The following is a 25155-nucleotide window of genomic DNA, read 5'->3' as shown; positions in this document are numbered from 1 at the left end:
CAGGAGTTCATGAGGTTGCAACTCTTCCCAAGGAGAGAGAAGGAAAGACATTATTTTCAATGCTCTAACATTTGTGAATTGTTTATATATCTATAAATAACTGCTCAACCATGTTCATGCAGTGGGACACAAAGAGACATCAAAATACTAGAAATGAGATTATTTGAGAAGAAGAAAGGTTTAGCATGAGGTGGAAGGGGATATAAGAATGCAGCAATGGGTGAAAATATTCAAAATATATTGTGTGTGTCTGTTTGCATTTAGATTATTGTTTCTGCTCCTTCTGTTCATGAAGATATTTGGTATTATAAATGCATTTTTTCTTTGTTTCTTTCTTTTGAAACAAGATATTTTTATATATCCCAAATTGGCCCTTAATTCTCAATTATTCCAATACCTGAGTATTGGGATTATTCCAAGTGGCATCATACCAAGGTATAAGTCCAAATTTGAGAGAATGAGTCTGTTGTATTAAGACTGATACTGAATAATTGGGATTTACTTTAAAAGAAATATTATTATATAAATAAATATTAAATTTTCAGAAATACTAAAACTCAAAGCACATATTAATGGACACTAGAATAATTATCAATTATATTTTCTATATTTCAAACATTTCTAAGAATATTTAAATTTTATGTTTAAAAACTAAATACTATAAAAATGTTTGGATAGAATATAGTGCATGTAACATATACCACACACAAGAATACAAGTCAGCGATATGTCAACAACCCAAATGTGGTTATTGTTTGCCTGTTTATTGATTTTCTTCAATGCATAATTTAAAATGTTTACTCATATGCATGATAAAAATTATAATAAATGAAGAAAATCTCCTTCTAAAGTAAAATACCCTTTCCAAAGAGAAACAATTTCCAATATGAGAATTGTCTTTCAGAGAAATGTTATGTGTACATAAATATGTGTTTATATTGTTATACACAAATAAGGATATTGGTTTCTAGTTGTCCTATTCCTTTCATTAATATGTTTGAGAGATCATTCCATTGTGTCTAATATAGTCATTTTATCCATTACAATGGTATAACTTATCAGTTCATAAAATGTATCAATTGACAAAATATATAGATTTCTGGAAACTTTTATTACAAAAATCATGTAATCAATGATCCTGTATATTTATTCCATACATGTATGTGAATGTATATATAATAAATTCCTACAAGTTAAAAGTTTAGGACAAAGAATGACCTTGTTTTCAGAACTCTGACCACTATTTCTTTTCTATATTTCTTTTTCTTTTTTTATTTTATTTTATTTATTTATTTATTTATTTATTTGAGAGCGACAGACACAGAGAGAAAGACAGATAGAGGGAGAGAGAGAGAATGGGCACACCATGGCTTCCAGCCTCTGCAAACGAACTCCAGACGCGTGCCCCCTTGTGCATCTGGCTAACGTGGGACCTGGGGAACTGAGCCTTGAACCGGGGTCCTTAGGCTTCACAGGCAAGCTCTTAACCACTAAGCCATCTCTCCAGCCCTATTTCTCTTTCTAATATAAAGTAAAATAAAAGTTGATTTTTCGCTGGGCATGTTGGTGAATGCCTTTAAGCCCAGAACTTGGGAGGCAGAGATATGAGGATCACCATGAGTTTGACTACATAGTGAATTCCAGCTCAGTCTGGGCTAGAGTGAGACCTTACATCAAAAGACCAAAAAATCTTTTTTTGATATTATATTTATGTGCTATATTATCATGTTTTGGAAACAAAATACAGTGGCCCGAAATGTTTTCCTAACCTATATAAAAGAAATATTAAATAAAAATGCAATTGTATTTCTTTATCTTAGCATGTACAACATAGTAAGTGCCATAACTTCTCACTTAAATTCCAATTCTTAGGCCTTAGGAAATGGCTCAGCAGTTAAAGGCGCTTGCCTGTAAAGCCTGAAGGCCAAAGGTTAAATTCCCTAGTTCCCACATAAATGCCACATGCACAAAATGACATCTGCCTTAACATGGCCATTCATTCTCTCTCTCTCTCTCTTTCTCTCCTTGTAAATAAATAAAAAGTTAAAACCATTCCAATTTTTAGAAATTGAGCATTTCATGTATTCCACTTATTTCCCCATTGTAATAGATTTTAAGTCACTTAATGTTTCCAAAGATTTTATATTCTTCTTTTGCTGCCCTAAAAATAAATGGCAGAGAAAATCCAGCTCATCTAGAGCAAGGTAATTTAGCTAGTAATCAGCAAACCAATACTCTCATCAAGAAATATGTCCTACCACAAGTTGCCTTATAGTACATGATGGAAATAAAGACTTCATGAAATTATGAAAGGGTTATGATTTGGTTTGGCTTGTAGCCCAAAGGGCTACAAAAACTTAGATACTATGGTGTGGCTCTGGACTTTCATGAGGTGAGGCCTTATAAATTGTCCTTAGGTTATGGACATCAGGGCAATAAACTCTAAATAGTTCATTCTTTCATATATATGATGGATAGCTAAATAGATATATAAAATTTATCATGTATACTCTAGCATGCATGTCTTCCATTGCCATGGTGTAGTCTCCTTAGAGATCCAAAAGAATGTCAACACACTTAATCTTAGACTTCAACATCAGAATCAAGTTTTAAAGAGACCATTTTTCCTGATTAGTAAACTAGTGGTCTCTGGTATTTCCCTGTCTATTGAAAAGTTTACTAATGTAGACCCTATAATAAAGTCTACATGCACTGGCCCAGATAGGAGATAATCAAATTGATATCATGATACTACAATGTTCCTGGATTCTTTGAAAATATTTCCTGTTCTCCCTTAAAAAAGTATTAACAATTACATTTTAATTTTAAGCTGGTCTTGTGGCCAGTTTCCACAGTCTTAATATATTTGGCACCACCTATGTTATATATTCTCTAAAACTATATTCTCCCTCTAACATTTACCTTCAATTATAATAACAAACACTGATAAAATTAGGGACTATGAACAAAATTTACAAAAGTATTAATAAATATATTATAAGCAAAAATGATACAATTGTAAATATCCACATCATTTGAGCAATTATGAACACAATGCATTGTACACTTATCTTACATATAACTTGGAGGGAGCTTCATTCTGTTATCTTTATTTATACTTAACTAATTAAAATTAAGTATTTACCTGTCTAGAGCTTCTACCCAATGCATAAAACTGGCTGGTTTGAGATAGGTGTGACTTAATAATGTGTTTTCACTTCATTGAGTCTCATTCAATAATAAAAAAAATGATATACATTGGACATACTATAGCTACTGTCATTAGTTGACTATTACAATAATGAAGCTATAATACAAGCACTATTTTATTGACTAATAGCATAGCTGGGCACGGTGGCCCATAATTGTAATCCCACACTTGGGAAACTGAGGCAAGAGGACTGATGTGAGTTTTTGGCCAGTCTGTGCTATAAGGAGTGTATCAGGGAAATCAGGACCACATATCAAGGCCCAAAATCAGAAGAAAAAACAAAGGGAGAGAGAGAGAGAGAGAGAGTGTGTGTGTGTGTGTGTGGCATAGAAAGAAAGAAGCAAAAGAGGGAGGGAGAAGCTAAAATAATTTGAAACACAGCAATAAAATTGGAAATTATTTCACATCAGTAAGTTTCTTAAATCAAATGTTCAGAAAGAGTCATATAAAGCTATTATTTAAACATAAGCCTCACCAATAGCACTGCCCAACTCAATTAAAAAATTTAATTAGACACTGATTAAATATGTGAATGAGTGTGTATTACTGGATAAAGTTGGAGTATAAAATAATTCGCTATAGAAAAACTTTTGCAAATAATAGTAGACTTGAAGGTTCATAGGTCAAATAAATTAATGCACATTGGAGCTTTTACTGCATAATGTAAATGTCACATTGAAAATGAGAACAACTAGTCTATAGTCATACCACACCGAACGTGCCCAATCTTGTCTGAAAATAAGAACAACTAATCATGGCTTCTCTTTAAGAGCAATAGTTCAGTAGTTCAATGAAACCTAAATATTGGTGACCTAAAAAGTTTATAATTGCATTTGTAATTTGACATGAACAACTCTCAGAATGTAACTTTGTGGGGTTTTTTGTTGTTTGTTTGTTTTGTTTTGTTTTTTCAAGAATGCAACTTTAAGAAATGCTTTGCTCAGTTGGATACAAGTCACGGAGAAGGGCTCTGGTGACCATGAGTGGGGCCAACTAGTTATTGATTCACACTGGTTTTGTGAAATTAATGCAATGACTAAATTTCAGAATCAGTCTAAAATAATGGACATTCATCACGAAGGGTTCTTAGAGAAGAAACGGATTGCATAACTCCAATTTGATTTTAATTATAAAACATCAGTAGTGGTTGTATATTCTAATACAAATCAAATGTAAAATAACAGACATTTGAAGACTATAGTGACAATGTTATAATGAAGCATGTTTTCTTATATGACTAACATTAAATATGTAGCCAATAATCAAAAAAATTATTGAAATACTTCAAATTAGAACACCATAAACTTAATGTTTTCTTTTTTTTTTTTTTTTACTTATTTACTTTATTTATTTGAGAGAGAGAGAGAGAGAGAGAGAGAAGGAGAGAAAGGCAGATTGAGAGGGAATGGGCATGCTAGTGCCTTCAGCCACTGCAAATGAACTGCAGACGCATGCACTACCTTGTGCAGGCTGGCTTACGTAGATTTTGGGGAATCAAACCTGGGTCCTTAAGCTTTCAGGCAAACACCTAAGCCATCTGTCCATCCCTGCTAAGTTTTCTTAAAATTTGTTTCAGGTTTAAATTTCTGGAATTATTTATGTTTCTAAAAGATAACTGACTGGCACATTTTCCCATGGGCCAGGTCAGAGGTTGGTCCTTTAACTTTTTCCTTTGCTCGTTCTTTGTTTATCTTGACAATGTAACTGCTCATCCAGCTCTGTTTTTCAGAGCAGGGAAGAATAAAGCTCAACATCATTGCTACTCTTAGTGTTTAAACAAAAGTCAGGTATAGTCACACTTACAGAGTTGAGTTTATCTCTATGGTGATGATCTTTTTCATTACAGAGAATGTCAGTGGGTGCCTACTAATGCAATGGCCATTTTACCTGTCTGTCTATACAAGGTTTCCTTCATCCCTCTCTTTCTTCTTTCCTGAACCCCCCATTACACCTCTGTTCATCCCTTTCTTCTTTCCTTTCTCCTTCCCCCATAACCACTCCCTTCATGGGAATCTACTAAGTCCCAGCATCGTGGGCCTTAAGGAAAACCTTAAGATTCTGATTGCAATTTCAGTACTTTATTAGAAAAGAAATATACAAACAACAGACTTAATGGTTCCAATGACCATTTTGTCTTTACTAAAATACCTCTGAATCAGAGCACATCACAGAAAAAAAATGATTAATTTTTTAAAATCTATTTGTCAATAAAGAGTTCTGAATTACTTTGAACCAGATCTCTTACTCCAATTTCCACATGGGCCTATGTAACACGCATATAAAGACACACACACACACACACACACACACACACACACACACACACAGCTCATACATGTTTATCTGAGAACATTAGGTAATCATAGAGAAGAATATTTTGTAATTTCTTTCAATATGCATGTGTAGTTACATACTAACCTGCTGTGGTGGCACAGTAAAAGGGAATCTTTTGGCCAAAACTTCTGCCCATTCAGCTGAAATTGTTTGAGAGATTACAATCATTGAAGTTAGACCAGCTGGTCTGCTCTAGGACACCAGGAAGAATGTGGACTTTTTGAAGGAGTCAGAATGCTGACGCGATATTCTGTTTTTCAAAGTTTGCATTAATTCCCCCTGGATTAACATATTAGTAGTTCACCTGGTATTATGAAGTATAGCAAATGCAGGGAAGCAAGGGTCATTAACTTGGCAACATGTCTTTGTTTTGTTTTTCTCTTTGTTTGTCTTTGTTTTTTAAGGTAAGGTCTTACTAGCTCAGACTCACCTATAATTCACTATTTTGTCCCAGGGTGGCCTCAAACTCATGGTCAAGCTCCTACCTCTGCTTCCTGAGTGATAGGATTAAAAGCGTGCACCCTGTCACCTGGTGGCACCTTGGTCTTGTTGTTTGGAAATGGCCATGGACAGTATGAAGCAGGCTTGTCGGATTTCTTGCATGGAGGCCTGATGGAGCCCTGAGAATGAACCGTGGCTTGTGGTGGAGACTTACAGGAGATGTGCTGACTATGAGATGGCTTCCAAAGAGAGCTGGTGTCACCAAATGACTTTTCCTGGGACTGTGAGTAGCCTCTCTCAAGCGGCAAAATTGTAACTCTACAGACTCATCACTTGTTAGTATGATCAAATTGGAGATTTGTCACTGGTTAGAGTTGTTGGACATGGACCCACAGAGTTTAACATTTGTCCTGTTCTAAATATTGTATTGGTTCAATATGTTTTTTTTATGCTCAATATCATCTTTTGCAGTGTGAATACTTATTCTGTGCCATTTATTTATTTTTTTGGTTTTGTTTTGTCTTTGGTTTTATGACTCAATTAGAAGACCTTGGACTATGGGGATGTTTGAACATCATTGGTATTGATCAAAACTAGGGGACTGTTCAAATTGGACTTAATGTATTGAATTTTACATCATGAATGGTTTATCGGTTTATGGGGGCCAGAGGTGGAATGTGGTGATTTGATTCAGGTTTCCCCCATAAACTTATGTATTCTGAATTCTAGGTCCCCAGATGGTAGAAATTTGGGAATTGAAGACTTACTGAAGGAAGTGTATTGTTGGGGGCATACTTATGTATGTTAGAGCCAGATTTCCCTTATTAATGTTTGGCACACTCTCCTGTTGCTGTTGTCCACCTGATATTGACCAGAAGGTGAGGACCACCCTTTGCTCATACCATCATTTTTCCCTGCCATCATGGAGCTTCTTCTTGAGTTTCTAAGCCAAAATAAACCCATTACTTCCATAAGCTGCTCTTGGCCACGTGTTTTCTGCCAGCAATGTGAAGCTGATTGCAACAACTGCATAGACAAATACATGAAGAGAGAGAAAGAAGGGTATACATGCTTTACAGTGATCACTGTAGTAATATTAGACCATATACAGTAAGATCAGATGGTGGAAATATCAAGCAACTGTAACATAGTCCTACAATGAATGACATGGAAAATTTGAAACACTGAGGCATCTCAGAACCACGGGGAGCATAGGAGTTGGAGCAATTTCAAGCTAAAATTCAGTATGGCTATGAAAATATCTAGATATACATGGAGTACATTGGGAAGTGGTGGTTCTTTGGAGGTATTTAATAATAAATTTAAAACATGAAATAATTAGACTTTTAGGATTGAAAGATATCTTAGCTTAAGTTCTTCTTTTACCAAACCCAGGGCCTTGTGTGTGTGAGGTAGGTGTTCTACCATTAGTGTATATATCCTCCACCAGGCAAAAATAAATAAATAAAAAGGTGTATCCTGAGGCATTAATCCCCCACCACATCCTGAATGATCTGGAGTATTCATGACTCCACCAAGTGAATACCAATAATTTCGCTGAGGAGGGCCTGAAGAGAGGTGGAGATAGAAGACTGGGAACATGAGTATGTCCCAAGGGGCTTATGTCCAATGTTCAATATGTTCATACAATCAATAAAAATAAAATATAAATTGAGATTTACACAATGAAATTAGAATCCCATTGTAGTTGGCTATGTTTTACATATCTATAATCCCAGCACTCAAAAGAGTTGTGGAAGTAAGATTGTGAGTGTTAGGCAATGCTGCCCTACGAACTATTAGGTCAGGTTTGGATAAACACTACCACTTGTATCAACAAAACAAACACAAACGTTTTATTCTCATGATGAATTATGTGCTTTAAATATTTTATTGACTTCAAGACCAAGGAACATCATAAAAAATATCCATACATCCTGCATCACCTAGCATACTCAGGTACTAGACATAATGGAAGTTAAAGAAATATAAATCAGAAGTGTTTCTGTGAAATGAAGAAGTCACTTCTTCAGAATATTCAGAGAAGTTATTTCTTAAAGGTCTATTAAAATAAAGATGATTTAATAAAGAAGGTAATAAACATGATTCTCATGTTTCAATTAGAAATTATTCAGTGACAGAGGTCACTGGAAAGAGAACTGAAGGAAATTGTGAAGTCAGTTATTCTTGGTAAGGTCAGATTGGTTTTTCTGTCTCTAAACACAGAAGAAAAGATGCAGAATGAAAGATGAATACAAAATAGTATTTGCAAAACACTTTCAGATGCCTAATTCCATTATATGGTGACCTTGCTGTCTTGGTCACTTCTTCTTCAGCATTTTAACACTGACTTAAGAAAGACATAAGAAATAGATCTGGGTTGTAGGGATGGCTTAGCAGTTAAGGTATTTTTCTGCAAATCCAAAGGACCCAGGTTTGATTCCCCAAGACCCATATTAGCCATATGCACAAGGGGATGCACACGTCTGGAGTTTGTTTGCAGTGACCAGAGGCCCTGGTGCACCTATTCTCTCTCTCTCCCTCTTTCTCTGTCAAATAAATAAAAATAAATTTAAAAAAAAAACAGATCTGATTAAGTTGTGAATCTATTGCTGATACAAATCTGGGATTTAAAAATGTCTCCCTAAGCTCAATGGATGCACCAAGACTGTCAAAAGAAAATGAAACAAGCCAAATGTGAAGACTTTCAGATTCAAAAGTTAGCTGTTAAAGTGAGATAATGGCTAACTTTTTCAACCCTTTTATATAAACACAAAGAAGGATAAATTAATAATTGTCTACATGAACCCTACAGGTTAAGTTTAAGACCTGTCAATTCTGCATTAATAGGAAAAGTGTGTCCCAAGCAAGTTTAATAATCACCTTGAAAGATTTGGACTATATAAAACTATAAGCCACATGTAAAATAAGATGTATAAGTCTGAACTCTAATAACAGTTTCAGAGACTCACTCATGGAAAATTATGACTAAATATGACGATGCAAATTCAACAGGGATCAAACTGAACTTTTTTTTAAGAAAAAGGAAAATATCTTCACACATCATTTTTAGGGTAGGGAAAAGATTGGAAAAGAAGATGATGTTGTAGTATGGTCCACTGAAGTTTATGGTAACCAAAATAAATTTCTCAAGTAAAACAAACACTGTGTAGTTTCTTTCATATGTAGAATATGAAAATATTGATTCCAGAGAAGTAGAAATGAGTGCTTAACAGAAGTTCAGTGATTAGAAATAATGGGACATGGTGATAAAAGGGTATGTAATTAAAGTCAGACAGGAGGAACAATCAAACACAATGTAGAATAGGCAAAACTATGGATACAGAAAGTAGATAAGTGATTGCCTGAGATAATGGTAAGAAAGTACAAGGAATGATGAATCATCATTAAGAAATTTCTTATTTGAGCAATGAGAATATTCTAAAACTGATTGTGGTAATGAGTTGTTCAATTCTACTAAATGAAAATCTATCAAGTTATATAATTTAAATAGGCAACTATTAATTGTGTGTGAATATGTCTCAAAAAATTACTTCCCATAATATTATTCATTGCTTTGGGGGCAAGAAATTCATTTTTTTGCTGATGCCCATTCTATGCAGGAATCAAATATGGCATCCTTTTTAAGGAGCTAAGATTGGAGAACAGAGGCTGTGAGTGCCTACTGTAATAGTAACATCTTTAGGAACTACTTCTAAAAATGATCCAGGGTCAGACTGGCCACTGCTCAAAGCCTTACCATGTGATTCAACCTGCAGAAATATTTCCAAAATGATGAGCTAGATATATGATTGGTCTCTGACTGAATTATATTGTGATAAATGTTCAAATTAAATCTGAAATATAAAATATATGACCTTGAACATATCTAGAAGGATTGAATTATTAAGGCAATACAAATATATGCGGTAGACTGTGTGGGGTGATACACTTTATTTTTTCATTATATTCACATTGGTGATTATGATTACCTCATCAAGGGGACTATAATATCTTTTAAAATAAAAATCTATTTTTAATTTAAGCATAATAGACTCCAAGAACTTAATTCATGAATAAGAGCATAACTGAACATTCTTGGGTATAATGACATGTAGTAGATAAATGACTATAGATAAGTGATTAAAAACAAATAGAATAAAATAGCATTCAATTTTGATATTTCATAAGTGTATTTGTCATTTCTAAACCTTTTGATACACAGTATGTACTGTGACTTAAAAAGAATCTCAGAAAGCAGGTGGCACAGTGATGACATGCTCACATTGTCAAGGCTAAGAGATGATGAATCATCCACAAATTCACACTGTGATTATGGTTGCCTAAAGAGCAGGCTATAGACTCTATTTCTCTGTATAGCTCTTTCCATGCTACTCCATTGTTTGAAGTCATACAAAAGCTTCCACCAGTGTAAGAAAGTCATAATGTTAGGCAAGAAAAGAATTGCTGGCATTCCAAAGGAAATTAGCAATAAGAAATAAAATTATGACTTCCTAGTAAGATAGTTGCATAGTAGCCATGCTAAAGCAACATAGGGAAGGGGGAAGATAAGCAGAAAAACAGCAAAACACACTCCTACTGAAAAGTGAAGGTGCATAAAGAATTACCAACCTCAGCAGAGAGTCAGAAGGGACTCAGAACTTCTAGAAAACACAGAATCATCCAGAATCAATCCCCACCACAGTGCTGGTCCACACAGCTTCCAGGCTCTCCCTAAGCCATAGGAGAAACCAAGTGAAAGGATGTGCCACTCACAAAAGCCTCCTAACAAACTCAATAACATGAAAGAGGCTACAGCAGGACTACAGCTAGGAGACTAGCTGAGCAGCTCATGAGAAAGAGGATCATGGGGACCAGATACACAGCTCTGGTACAACTTCAGTCACCCTCCACAGCCTCACCTCGCCCAACATCCAGCACCTGCAACCACTGGAGATCTGGGTAAGAGAACTTAGCTATAAAAACCAGGCACAAGTGACCAGAGCAGCTGACCCACTGACCCAGACAGCCTAGCCCACAAAAGCCCACAAAGCAGTAAAGATGGACTGAAATTGGCACACAGCATAGGTAGGAGTAAACTTTCCCAAAAGCTAACAAGGTCTACTTATACAGAGCCAGCACTTGCCACAAAGCCTAGTATATAGACCTGCATTAGGAGGCTAACTCCACCTTCCATATCAAGGCAGGTTATGTGTTATATTGGATTGATGGTTGACTTTACTATTCTTAAATAAGCTGTATTTAGAGGTTGTCCTTTGTTACTTCCTGATTTATGGCCTTTCTCTTCTTCTTCTGACATTCTTTGGGTCAAGGAGTTACTCTGCCACAGGCTAACTTGGAACCCTTTTACAAATGAGACATCTCAGCCTCTCAGTTGACAAGAATGAGGGCATGAGGCAACACATACATTTAGGGACTTTGGCTTTGTTAGATTACCTGTTCACTTTAATGCCTAAGCTTACATAAATATTCTGTGCTGATTTTGATTGAATGCACATATTGATCAGTTGAATTTTAGAACTTTCCTGTATTTAGCTGAATCCAGCCAACTAGAAAAATTTCATAGAAGGCAAACCCAACATCTAGCATTACTTCTGACATTACTCTGAAAGTCAAATAAAAGACATACCTGACAACTTAAGATCCTACTCAGAATGTGTGTGTGTGTGTGTGTGTATGTCAGATTTATATGACAAAGATACTGAAGATAATTAGAAAATCCAAGCATAAAAGTAACCCAAACTGTCTATATTATGATATAAGAAACATAAAAATCAAGACAATAAAATTCCACCAAAACTTAAAAATCCATCCAAAATGTCCTCCAGTAAGACTGATTAGAAGAAATGCGTGACAGGGATTTCAAAGGAAAGATTATACCTATATTCAAAGAAATCAAGGAATTAAAGGAAAAAAATCTTGAAGCAGAACACAAGAAACTAACTTAAAGAAATAAGGAGATCAATACAAGGCATAAGTAAAGAAATGGAAATACCTAAGAAATACTAAAAAGGAAAAAAAAAAATCACACAGAGGTTCATTTAAAAAAAAAAAAAACCTCTGTAGACAATCTCAACAATATAGAAGAACAGATTAATAGTAGGGGGAAAGGCCTAAGTGAGGACAGGAGAAGAGATGGAGTAAAGGAAAGGTGAAGGAAGGGCTAATCAAAAGCTAAAAGTATATAAATAAGTCATATGGAAACATGCTTTTTTGGACAATGGAGCGCACAGAAGCAATAGATCATTACTAGAAAATATTCAGTGCCAGGGGGATGGGATACCTTCCAGTGAGTTGTTGGCCAGGGAGTTCCCTGATGCCCGCAAAACATTACAGGGCATTGCCAAGACCCTTGGTTTCCCACCAGGAATAGATGGTACGACTCTGTTGCTGAAGACTCCACATACTTTGGCTGTAAGGTCACTGAGAAATCCTGCTGGAGATGAGCTCAAACCTTCTCCATGTTGACCAGCTGATAGAAAGCTGGAAAAAGCCATGTTGCATGTAGTTCAATGGGAGAGGGAAAAATCACCAGTGAAGATACACAACCGTGGACACTGCAAGCCTTATAATTGACCAGCCAGGACAAATGAACCAACTGGTGCAATAGTGGCACATCTGGTATGGGGAGAATGAACCACCCTATAACTTGACTGGAGGCCTGCTCCATTGGAGGGAATACATCCTTGATACTGAAAACCTACAACGGGCTAGTCATGAGACCTAGGATGTAATGTCTGCTGCTGTCTGACTAAATGTATATATGCTGCTCATCAAACTTCCCAGTAAGGACTTATCTTAATGTTCATACCCATGTATTAATGGTACTCTCACTATTGGTCAGAGAACCTTCTCTTTTCAGATGGCAGTGACCTTGAGATGACTCAGAAGGCACAATGGCGGTGAAAAGTAGTGACAGAGGAGTGCTCAGCACTGAAATGCCACAATCACACCTTCCATTGTTCAGGGTCCATTACAAAAGAGGTGGCAGAAATCATGTGAGAGCCCCTCCAGGCACAAAATGGTCTGTATATCCATAGCCTCACAGTGCCTGATACTACCTACATAAGATCATCATAATAGGAAAAAAAAAGATCATGATATCAAAATTATATATATATATATATAAATCTTTATATATATATATATATAATTTTGATATCACACACACATATAATCAGTTAGAAATAAACAGCAAGGTGCAGTAGATTATTCAACACAAAATTTAAAAACCAGAAGATCTTGGAATGATGTATTCCAAGTTCTGAAAGATAACTGTCAACAAAGATTAGTTTATCTAGCAAAGCTATCTTTCCAAGTTGAAAGAGAAATATGGACATTACACAACAAAACAGTCTACAGGGGCTAGAGATGGTTTAGTGGTTAAGCACTTGTCTGTGAAGCCTAAGGACCCTAGTTCGAGTTTCAATTCCCAGGACCCACATTAGCCAGACACAACATCTGGAGTTCGTTTGCAGTGGCTGGAAGCCCTGGCATGCCCATTCTCTCTCTCTTTCTCTCTGCCTCTTTTTCTCTCTCTCTGACACCCTCAAATAAATAAATAAAAAAGAACAACAACCACAAAAAGAAAAACAGGCTACAGGAATATATGACCCCTAAGCCAGCTATACAGAAAATAGTTGAAGGGATCTTCCATGCTGTTGAGAAAGGAAAGCACACACATGAGGAAACAGGAAAAAATAAACCATGCTCAAATAATAGTTAATACAAGAGAGTAAAGGAAAAACAGGAAACACTACAAAACAAGAAGAATGGCACGAATAAATACATACCTTTTCAATAATAGCTCTTAATATCAATGATCTTAGTGCCTCAACCAAAAGACACAGGTCTGAAGAGTAGTTTAAAAGGCAGAATCCTTCTGTTTCTTGCCTCCAAGAAAGTTACCTCTCCATAAAACACAGACACTATCTTAGGGTGAAATGTTGGAAAATGGTATTTCAAGCAAATATACCTAGAAAACAAGCAGGTGTTACTATTGTAATATCTGATAGGGTAGATTTCAAACCAACATTAGCTAGGAAAGATAAGGAAGGTCACTTTATATTGATTAAAGTAATAATTCAACAGGAAGACATAATAATTCTGAACATTTAGGTACCTAACATGGGTGTTCCCACTTTCATCAGACAAACACTAATAGAATTAAGGTTACAGATAATATCAAGCACAATTGTAGTTGATGATTTCAATACCCCATCCTCCTCAATTGACATGTCAGTCATTACAGCTAAATATAAACATCTATACCTCTAGATTAAATGGTGTCATAGAACAATAGTACCTAACAGATATCTGCAATATATTCCACACAAATGCTGCAGAATACATAGTCTTCTCAGCACCACAGGAAACATAGTCTAAAATAGACCATAAATTAGGACACAAATCAAATATTAAGAGATACAGGAAAATTGAAATAATTCTTTGTATTCTATCTGATCACAATGGGAGTAAACTACAAATCAGCAAAAAGAAAAACTATAGAAAATACACAAAATCATGGAAAATAAACAGTATAATACTGCATGATGAATGGGTTATTGAAGAAATCAAAAAGGAAATACAAAAATCCATACAATCAAATGATAGTGATAACACAAAATACCAAAATCTTTGAGACATAATGAAGGCTGTCCTATGAGGGAAATTTATAGCATTAAGTGCTTGTGGTGGTTTGATTCAGGCGCCCCCCCCCCTGGAAAATTAGGTGTTCTGAATGCTAGGTTCCCAGCTGATGGAGATTTGGGAATTAATGCCTTCTGGAAGCAGTATATTGTTGGGGGTGGGTTTATGGGTGTCATAGCCAGTTTCCCCATGCCAGTGTTTGGCACACTCTCTTGTTGCTATGGTCCACCTTATATTGGTGATGTCCATCCTCTGCTTATGTCATCATTTTCCCTGTCATCGTGGAGTTTCCCCCTCAAGCCTGTGAGCCAAAATAATCCCTTTGTTTTCTCCACAGTCTGCTCTTGGTTGGGTGATTTCTACCACCAATGAGGACCTAAGTACAACATTAAAGTAGTACTGAGTCTGGTTGCTGCTAGACACCTGAACATGTGGCTTTGCCTTTTGGAGCTGATTTTCAAGAGGAATGTGGAATGATTTGAAGCCTTGGCCTAAGAGATGCCTTGCAGTGCTGTAAGTATAGCTTGATGAACTATTCTGGTCAGAGTTGAAAGACCTGAATGCAATAAGAACTATGGACTGTGAAGCTTGGTTTATGAGGGTGAGAAAGACCTGTGCCTGGACTACGCTAGCTGTTTGTGTGGGAAGCTTGCTGTTAATGCCTGGGTCCTGAGAAGTTGTGCAAGGTTGCTTTGCGTAGAAATGAAATAGTAGGAACAGAGGGGTATGGCACAGATAAAATGAAATCTTTGGGCCTAAATTGGTGCCCATTAATCTGCAAATTGTTTGAGAGATTACAACTTTTCAGATTGGGCTAGCTGACTTGCAGTGGGGCAACATGAAGAATGTAGACTCTTTTGGAGGGGACTGAGTGCTCAAGAAGTGTCCTGTTCTTCAAAGTCTGCTATATTCCTCCCTGGATTAAGAATTTGGCACCCTACCTAGTACTGTGGAGTATAAGAAATGCAGGAAAGATAAAGTCATTGAGTTTGCGAAGCAGTCTTATGTTTTGAAATGGAAATGGGAAGTATGAAGGAGGTTTGCTGGATGCCTGCATGGAGACCAAATGGGGCCATAAGGATGAACCATGGATTGCAGTGGAGACCCAGTGGAGATGCTGTGACCATGAGATGGCTGCTAAGGAGAGCTGCCAGCCCCAATGAAGTTTTCCAGTGCTGTGAGTAGCCTAGCTAGAGGGGCAGAATTGGAATGTCAGAGACTTACTGCTGGTTGGAATTATCAAACTTGGAGATTTGTCACTGGCTAGAGTTGTTGGACTTGAAGTTACAGAGATTGATGTTTGCCCTGGTTGTTTTAAATCTTATATTGGTTGAATATTTCTTTGCAAGGCCCAGTGCCATCTTTTGCAGTGTATTTTTTCTGTGCCATCATGGGGCTTAGTGGGATTTTTTGGTTATTATGGCTCAGTCAAAAGATCTTAAACTATGGGGATGTATGAACATCACTAGGATTGCTAAAAACTATGGGGCCTTTTAAAGTTGAACTGAATGCATTGTATTTTACATCAGTTGCATAACAGTTTATGAGGGACAAGGATAGAATGTGGTGGCTTGATTTAGGCATCCTCCATAAACTTAGGTGTTCTGAATGCTAGGTTCCCAGCTGATGGAGATTTGGAAATTAACGCTTCCAGGAGGCAGTGTATTGTTGGGGCAGGCTCCTGGGTGTCATAACCAGTTTCCCTATGGCAGTGTTTGTCACACTCTCCTGTTGCTATGGTCCACCTTATGTTGGCCAGGAGGTGATGTCCACCCTCTGTTCATGCTATCATTTTCCAGTGCCATCATGGAGTTTCCCCTTCAAGCCTGTAAGCCAAAATAAACCTCTTTTTTTTTTTTTTTTTTTCCAAAACCTGCTCTTGGTTGGGTGATTTCTACTCGCAATAGGGACCTGACTACAACAGTGCTTATATTAATAAATTAGAAATGTCATAAGTAAACAACCAAAGATCAATAGACAAGAGAAATAATAAAGATTAAGGCAGAAATTAATGAAATAGAAACCAAATTTAGAAACACTATAAAAAAAGTCAGTGAAACAAATTTAGTTATTAGAAAGGATAAAACAAGATTGATAACCCCTAAGCCAATCTGTCTAAAAGAGTGCAGAGACACAAATTAATAAAATTAGAGGTGAAAAATGGTACCATTACAACAGATACTAAAGAAATCCAGAAAATCATAAAGACATACTTTAAGAACGTATATTCCACTCAGTATGAAAATATGAAAGGAATGGATTATTTCCTAGATTTATATGACCTACCTAAATTAAATAACTATGGCATAAACTTTTTAAATAGACCTATAATAAGTATGAAGATCAAAGCAGTTATAAAAAATTTCCCAACCAAAAAAATAGTCCAGGCCCAGATAGATTCACTGGTGAATTTTATCAGACCTTCATTTAAGAACCAATGCCATTTTAGCTTTGCAAATGATGTCATAAATAGTGTCCATATGTCTTCCGGGTACTTTACTTCCTAATCATCTTAGTTTTCCTTCCTCTTTCAAAAACTGAAAGCATTTGATAATCTGGCATTTCCAGTTGCATCTTTCTGGAGAAGCAACCCCACTGTTTTCTCCTTACGTCCCATCATTCCCCCTGTGGACACAAGACTGCTAACTTCTTATCCTCTGCAGTGTTTCAAACTCTCTATGTCTCCTTTCCTTTCCTTTCCTTTCCTTTCCTTTCCTTTCCTTTCCTTTCCTTTCCTTTCCTTTCCTTTCCTTTCCTTTCCTTTCCTTTCCTTTCCTTTCCTTTCCTTTCCTTTCCTTTCCTTTCCTTTCCTTTCCTTTCCTTTCCTTTCCTTTCCTTTCCTTTCCTTTCCTTTCCTTTCCTTTCCTTTCCTTTCCTTTCCTTTCCTTTCCTTTCCTTTCCTTTCCTTTCCTTTCCTTTCCTTTCCTTTCCTTTCCTTTCCTTTCCTTTCCTTTCCTTTCCTTTCCTTTCCTTTCCTTTCCTTTCCTTTCCTTTCCTTTCCTTTCCTTTCCTTTCCTTTCCTTTCCTTTCCTTGTTTTGTTTTGTTTTGTTTTGTTTTGTTTTTAGAGGTAAGGTTTCACTCTAGTCTAGGCTGACCTAAAATTCACTATATAGTCTCAAGCTGGCCTCAAACTCATGGTGATCCTCTTACCTCTGCCTCCCGAGTGCTGGGATTAAAGGTGTGTGCCACCATGCCGGGCTTCTTTCTTTTTTTATTCTTTTGCCAGTAGCCACTCCTAGTGGTCATGAACAGTACAGTTTGGGGTGGCATTTCCATAACACTCAATGATGCTAGGGAAATTATCCATACTAGGGAATACTTGCCTAAATTCTTTGATTATTTACTAAAGGATGAATTCCATGTTTGACAGTTTATTTTCTCATTTTGTTCAGCTTTGGATTTATCTATGTTCTATTGTTCATCATATCTCAGTTGTAGGGTTTATAATCATTGTCTCCCATGCTGCAGCTTTCATGATAACTTTGTAACAGTGACTTTTAATGCACATTTGAAATATTTTCCTGGACAATAAACACCTACAGTTCTTGCATTTCTAGGTCTTACATTAAGGTCTTACATTTTGAATTAATTTTTGTATTTTCTGAATTCTAAAGGGCCAATGTTAAGCCTTTGTTTTTACACAAGTCACTGTAAATATCTTCTCTTTTTAAGAGTGACATTTTCATATTACCTAACAAAATATTAGGTTTCTATAGAACTGACTCATGCTGTGTTTAGTTTTGTGCATAACCCCTCCTTCCTCCCTTAACCCTATCCCCGTAGACCTAAATACTGAGTTTTGTTAAATCCTTCTACAATATCAGTTATATTATAACATGCATCCTTATTATTTTTCTCTCTTTTCTGGTTTTATTGTGTATAATATATCAAAACGTGTTAATAGTCCTGAAACAAATCACAACAATCATTTTAAAATTCAATTTAGTTTGCTCTTTTTTTCTTCACATGGTACATAAGTTTTTTCTAAGTTACAATATTTTATAGTACTATTTTTCTGCAATATTTGTCTGACTTTAGTATCAGGGTTATACTGTACTCACAGAATAAATTGTGATATGTTCCCTCAAGTGCTATTGTTTGAAAATTTGCAAAGGAGCAGTCTGAACTCCTCTTTAAATGTTTAGTGAAGTTCATTGTTCAGCATCTCAGGTCCGGGGACTTGCTGTTGTTTACTGTAGGTCATTTGCCCTATTAGTTATTAGTTATAGAACTGTTCAGAACTCTGTTTTTCATGGTTTATTTTTGTATGTTTTATGTATTCTAAATGATCCAGTGAGCAGGGGATATGGCTCATCAGTCAAAGATATCTGTTTTAAATCTTGACAGCTGGGGCTTGATTCCCCAGTACCCACATATAGCCAGACACACAAAGTGACATGTTTCTGGAGTGCATTTTTAGTAGCAAGAATCTCTCTCTCTCTCTCTCCTCTTTTTTGACAACTAAATAAATAATTTTAAGAATGAGTGGATTTATTTATGTTTCCATTTTATAAATTTAAAATTATTCAGAGTATTCTCTTATATTTCTTTCTATTTCTGTAGACCCAGTAATGACTTCTTCAGGTTATTTTTTGATTATAGCAAGTTTAGTATTCTCACTTCCCAAGTAAACTGAGTTAATATTTTTCTAATTTGTTAATCTTTTTAAATATTTTGGTGCTCTTACTTTGCACCTTATGTAAAGTAGAAGTGCGGAGAACACTTTGTAATCATTAAAATGAAAATAACAAAGAACATCAAAAAAAGAAAAATATTCATTTTTTTATTAAAATCACAAAGAACATTCTACATCTTTTATGTACACATACATCCAGTTCCATACAAAGGGCATTTCCTCTGACAAATCTCTTAAGACTTCTCTGAATGCTCAATCATATTTTACTCTACTTATGTTCAACATTTTTAAAGTTTTGTCTATACACATATAGATTTTCTCATTAAATCCATGAGTTATGTATGTGTGATTCTATTCTCAAACTAGAAACATGATTTCTGTCCATAAGGACTAATATGTTCACATTACTCGCAAAATTTGTACAGTGTCTTCTCATAGGGAAAAGAAACAAAACTGTTATATTTAAGATGCAATGTAGTCACACTAAGCAGTAGGCCTTCAATTTACTTTCTCATAAAAGCTTAATTAGGGGCTAGAGAGATGGCTCAGTGGCTAAGGCAGATGCCTGGGAAGCCTAAGGACCCAGGTTCAATTCTTCAGGTCCCACATAAGCCAGATGCCTACAGTGGCACATGTGTCTGGAGTTCCTTTGCAGTATCTGGAGGCCCTAGTGTATCCATTCTCTCTTGGTCTCTGTCTCTCTGTCTGTCTCTCCTTCTCTCTCTGTCTCAAATAAAATAAAAAACTGTTTAAAAAATAATTTAATTAGCATTTCATATCATTTTTATAATACAAGGTGAAAATTAGAAAACAACCATTTAATATAATCTATTTTCTGTCTACCCACATTTGTATTTATAATGTGATAATTGATTGTTTTAAATACATAATTTCATGCTTATTTTTATAAAATTATGATGTTCAATATCACAAACAAAATGTTCAACAATATTTAATGAAGATTGTTTAACATCATAGTTTATATCTGCTTTGATTTTATCCAATGCCATTTTAATATTAATTTCTTCAAAGAATATCTTTAAGTGAGTTATTTTGCACATGCTTGAAAATACATATAACTGTTATTTTTCTATAATACTTAAACAGGTAATACTTTATGATCATTTCTAAATATTTATATCAAAGCTTTTAGTCACTATTATTCTTAAAGAACAGGTTAGTGTGAACCAAAATAGGTGTACAAGTTACTAAAAAAGTAGTCAGGGCTAGAGGGATTATGCAGTGGTTAATGTGCTTGGTTACACAGCCTAAGGAACAAGATTGGATCCGCTAGTACCCACATAAGCCAGATGCACAGGGTTGCACATGCATCTGGTGTGCTTTGCAGTGGCTAGAGACCCTGGCATGCACCTTCTCCTCTCTTTCTGATAAAATAAATATTTTACAATATTAAGCAATGTTTAAGCATTATTTATCAAATCTAGAAATTACTGAATTTGAAAAATAAACTATTACTCTACTATTCTTTTCTGTATGTTAAGAGCAAAAAACTATTATTTTTGGAAATATGCATAATGCATATAATGATATGAAGGTTTTATGTCTAAATGATGCCATATTTGAATAAATGGCTAATTCATGGATAGAAGTAAATGGTTGTTTTTCAACTTAAGTGGATGGATTCTTAAGTTACTGGTTAGTAAATTAATTTTTAAAAAGCCTCATAAAACCAACACAGTTGGTCAGACTTTGACATAGCCATTAAAATTAAGATGCCATATTTGTCAAAGTGATAAAAATGTCTCTTAAATAAAATACTCAGACATTCAACTGCACTAAGAACATTAGAACCATGGGACTCATGAAATGTATGGCTTCAAGATGAAAGGAGGCTAGAACATTTGGATAATTTCGTATTTTATTCAGTAGAATTGATCATTCTTCTAATGATCAAAAATTGAAGGGTGCTATTTAAATGTATATAATAAATGATGCTCATGACTCCAGTGACAACCACCATGAAAGGACTATCAACTTGCATAATCATCATATAGTACCTTTCATTCTGCTTTAGTAAAATCTGGTGAGACAATGCTTTCATTTTTCTGTCATATTTCAGTGCAGTTTACTCAGTTTCCTTATTTAAAAATTTCTAGGGTTATTATCATGACCCTCACACACATTTTTTTAAAATTTATTTATTTGAGTGAGAGAGAGTATGCATGTATGTACATATGTACCAGGTCCTTTTGTTACTGCAAACAAAATCCATGCATTCAGAACACATTTAGGCATGTAAGCCTGGGTCTACAGACATCGGAATCATGCAATTTTAGTCATTGTCTTTCTTCTCTTCTGAGCACTCAGAATTTGACTTGCTACTATAAATTCTCAAAGATTTAGTCACAGCCCATTTTATTTGTGTTTTCATGAAAAAAAAAATCAACTAATCAACTAATTTTCTCTGCATGTGCTTTTAGTGAGTGCTGACCATGCAAGTTTATGCAATATATTTGACTAGTGGCAGATTGCCCATGAAGGGTGGTCCTTTAGAGTTTGGGAAGATGCTCACACCAGGGGGGGTGTTGTTGACATTCTTAATGGAATTGCCACATTGAGTAAGCACAGTCCTGAAAGTGAGCATAACTGCAGGCCTATGTTGTCACAGAGTCTTGGAAAGAAATCAGTGTTCCTAAAATGTAGAGTAAATACATACAACAGAAATAACCTTAGGTCTACCATAATACAGTGTTTTTGTTTTGTTATTGGTGGTTTTGTTGGAGTAGCTTATTGTTGGGAGGGGGGGAGTTCAGGGCTGCTCCATGATTGGAGCTAGAGGACATTAAAAATGAAGAAAATGGGCTGGAAAGGTGGCTTAGTGGTTAGGTGCTTGCCTGTGAAGCCTAAGGACCCCGTTTGGAGGCTCGATTCCCCAGGACCCATGTTAGCCAGATGCACAAGGGGGCACATGCTTCTAGAATTTGCAGTGGCTGGAATCCTTGGCATGTCCATTCTCTCTCTCTCTCTGTCTCTCAATCTCTCTCTCTCAGTCTCTCTCTCTCTCTCTCTGTCTCTCTCTCTCTCTGTCACTTTCAAATAAATAAATAAAATGAAGAACAAAAACGAAGAAAATATGGAGGAACAAAGATACTTTTCTAATGAGATTACAGAAGAGTCTAAAAAGAATTCAAATGGTTATAACTAAGACATTTGTCAAGTTTTTCAATAAATCCTAAATGCTATAAGAAATTCCATCCAAAATAGTCCAAATTAAAGACCATGTCTTTCTGATCAAAGGAACCTCAGAATATAAACCTTATTTAGCACCTGCAAACAAACATTTAATCAATAACTTTGTACAAATACATGGTATGTTGTTCTTGACTCTTCCTCTTGGGACTAACTTTTCTTAGTGTCTATTCCATAGAAAAGTAGGCCATAAATATTTTCACTCTTTATTATAATCTCAAAATCAATCCAATTGCCATATCTGAAGAAGTCTCAATCTTATGTTGCCAGACCTCATTAAATTGGCATTAATTTGGTCCCACAGAAACTTCCATACTATTCAATTGTCACAAAAGTTTCACATTAAAAATATTTTGGATCAAAATCAAGTATGTGTTTAAAGGCAATGTCAGAACTAAGATTAACTCATGCTGTCCCCACTTTAGTTGAGAATATTTATACAATATGGTGGTCCATTTCTTCTTATTTTATTTTAATATGCTGTTTTACTTGGGCTATTTTTCCTCACCTCATAAATTGTGTATAAGTGATCAGTAAAAATTTTAGTCAAGGCAAAAGCCACTGGAGATTCCATTCTCTGTCAGAAGAGTCTTACCTACATTTCACCAAGTATCAACATAGTGAACTAGTTCTTATGAAATACCAAGATGGGGGGCTGGAGGGATGGCTTAGCTGTTAAGACATTTGCCTGCAAGTCCAAAGGACTCAGGTTTGATTCCCCATGACCCACATTAGCCAACTGCATAGAGGGGGTGCATGCATCTGGGGCTTGTTTGCAGCAGCTGGAGGCCCTGATGTGCCCATTCTTTCTCTCCCCCCTTTGTCAAATAAATAAATAAATAAAAGTAAAATTTTAAAAATGTCAAGATGTCTCCACACAAGACCCTCATAATAGGAGGAAAAGGATGATGACATCAAATTAAAAGAGAGACTAATGGAGAAGAGAGGGGATATGTCAGAGAGCAGAGTTATGAAGGAGAAAGTAGGGGAAAGGAAGGGATTAGATGATTAGATGGTATGGTAGTTTGACTGTAAATGTATACCCCCCTATAGCCCTAGGGATTTTTGAATAAGGTTAAACTTCCTCTGTAAGTCCCCAGGAGCATGCTAGAGGAGACATGTCTAGAGGGTGGATTTTCTGGTCCAGGCTTAAGGTGTGTTCAGAGCCAGTTTGACCTCTGGCTGGGGTGTATCTCTCTGCTATGGATCTATGGAAATGAGCCAATTTCTTCCTCCAAGATTATGCAAAATCTGAAATAAACACTTTCCTCCGATAACATGCTTCTGGTTGGGTATTTGTCACAAGTAACTGCAACAGATGCAAAGCAGTATGCTAACATTGAGTCTAAAACATGTCATTTGACCAGAATTATCCTGAAATCATGAAGCCATTTATAGTAATCCTGGTAAATATTTACCAAGTCGATAGAGGTAGGTCAGATTAAGAGAAATATAATTTAGGGAAATGTTCTGCCCTGAAGCATGGCACAGGACCTGGGGAACTGGGGATTCCTACTGGGTTTTAGGTTTTAGACAGCTGAGTAATTCCCACCTGAAAAGCAGTAGAAATTACTCAGGAAGTAGAAGAAGGCAGAAAGCTCCATCTCCAGGTCATATGACATGCAGGAATGAGATTTATGTATCACCAAGAAGAGAAATGTTAAGTCTCAACATGCAGACAAGCAGGGATGAGGCCTGTGATCCAAAGAACTCCAGCTTCCTATCTTGACCAGGCCTAGAAAAAACAATTTCTACTGAGGATATTTATGTATCTAAGCTCCTAGTTTTTTCAGTTAATCTACAAGTAACAATTCTGGGCACTATGTTAGAGTGGTTCTAAAATTTAATCTGGATAGTAGATGTCAGGTATTGTACCAATAAACCATTACTAGTGCTAGATTCATTCCACCTAAGAGAGAAAGAGAGACAAAGACAGAGGCACCAGGTAAAGCCCTCCTGTATCCGCCACTTCAGGGAGGTCAGCAACAGCAATGATGAAGAGCTATAGCAAAGGATTATCTGATGAATAAAATGGACAAATACAGGAAAAATTCCCGGCCTCTGGAAGGAAGTCTCAAAACTGAGACATGAAGTAGAAATTTGAATCACCAGAACATTAAACTTTATGATTTTAAGGATGAGACTTTGAACTGTCACAATGACCATTTTATGAATGGATAATGCTATAGTTGTTGACTAAAATAAAAATCCAAATGAGCAGCAAATTCCTAGATTTTTTTTTTTCCTACATGCTAGGCTCTGTTCTGACAATCATTGCTGAAAATTTGCTTGAGATCTTTATTTATTATATTTACTTGTACTATATCTATTCTCAGCAATGAAAAAGGTGTATAATTTATATTACTTTAAAATAGGGGAAAATAATTACACTGGCCAATTAGTTACAATTCTCCTTAATACTTTAAAGTTTATTAGTTTGTTGATATAAGCTTAGGGAAACTATTGTTGTTCTCTTAAATTCATGTAAAAATTATTTCAACCTTTAGTATGTGCCATAATAGAACACATATAGAGATATAGATATGCTATAAGTGTAACATAAATACCAAAAATATAAAATTTTCACACATTTCATAAGATCTTAATTTGCAAATTTGTAGCCTCTATATTATCTGATTCAAACATTAAAAA

General features: G+C 35.7%; 1 protein-coding gene across 4 annotated transcripts in view; it reads right to left on the bottom strand.

Annotated features, from left to right (window-relative positions):
• Lrfn5 (leucine rich repeat and fibronectin type III domain containing 5) overlaps nucleotides 1-25155 on the bottom strand; it is a 297517-nt gene that overhangs the window by 161535 nt on the left and 110827 nt on the right. Inside the window, exon 2 of one of the 4 annotated variants that reach the window (XM_045154966.1) lies at nucleotides 13801-13982. The exons of the other annotated variants lie outside the window; for them this stretch is intronic. The gene's annotated coding sequence lies outside the window, so the exon portion shown is untranslated. The remainder of the gene's footprint in view (nucleotides 1-13800; nucleotides 13983-25155) is intronic. 4 annotated transcript variants of the gene reach the window in all.

Source organism: Jaculus jaculus, chromosome 7 (assembly GCF_020740685.1).
Source record: "Jaculus jaculus isolate mJacJac1 chromosome 7, mJacJac1.mat.Y.cur, whole genome shotgun sequence".
NCBI classification, from domain to species: domain Eukaryota; kingdom Metazoa; phylum Chordata; class Mammalia; order Rodentia; family Dipodidae; genus Jaculus; species Jaculus jaculus.
Note: the sequence above shows the minus strand (reverse complement) of the source record. Positions and strands in the feature narration are given on the sequence as shown.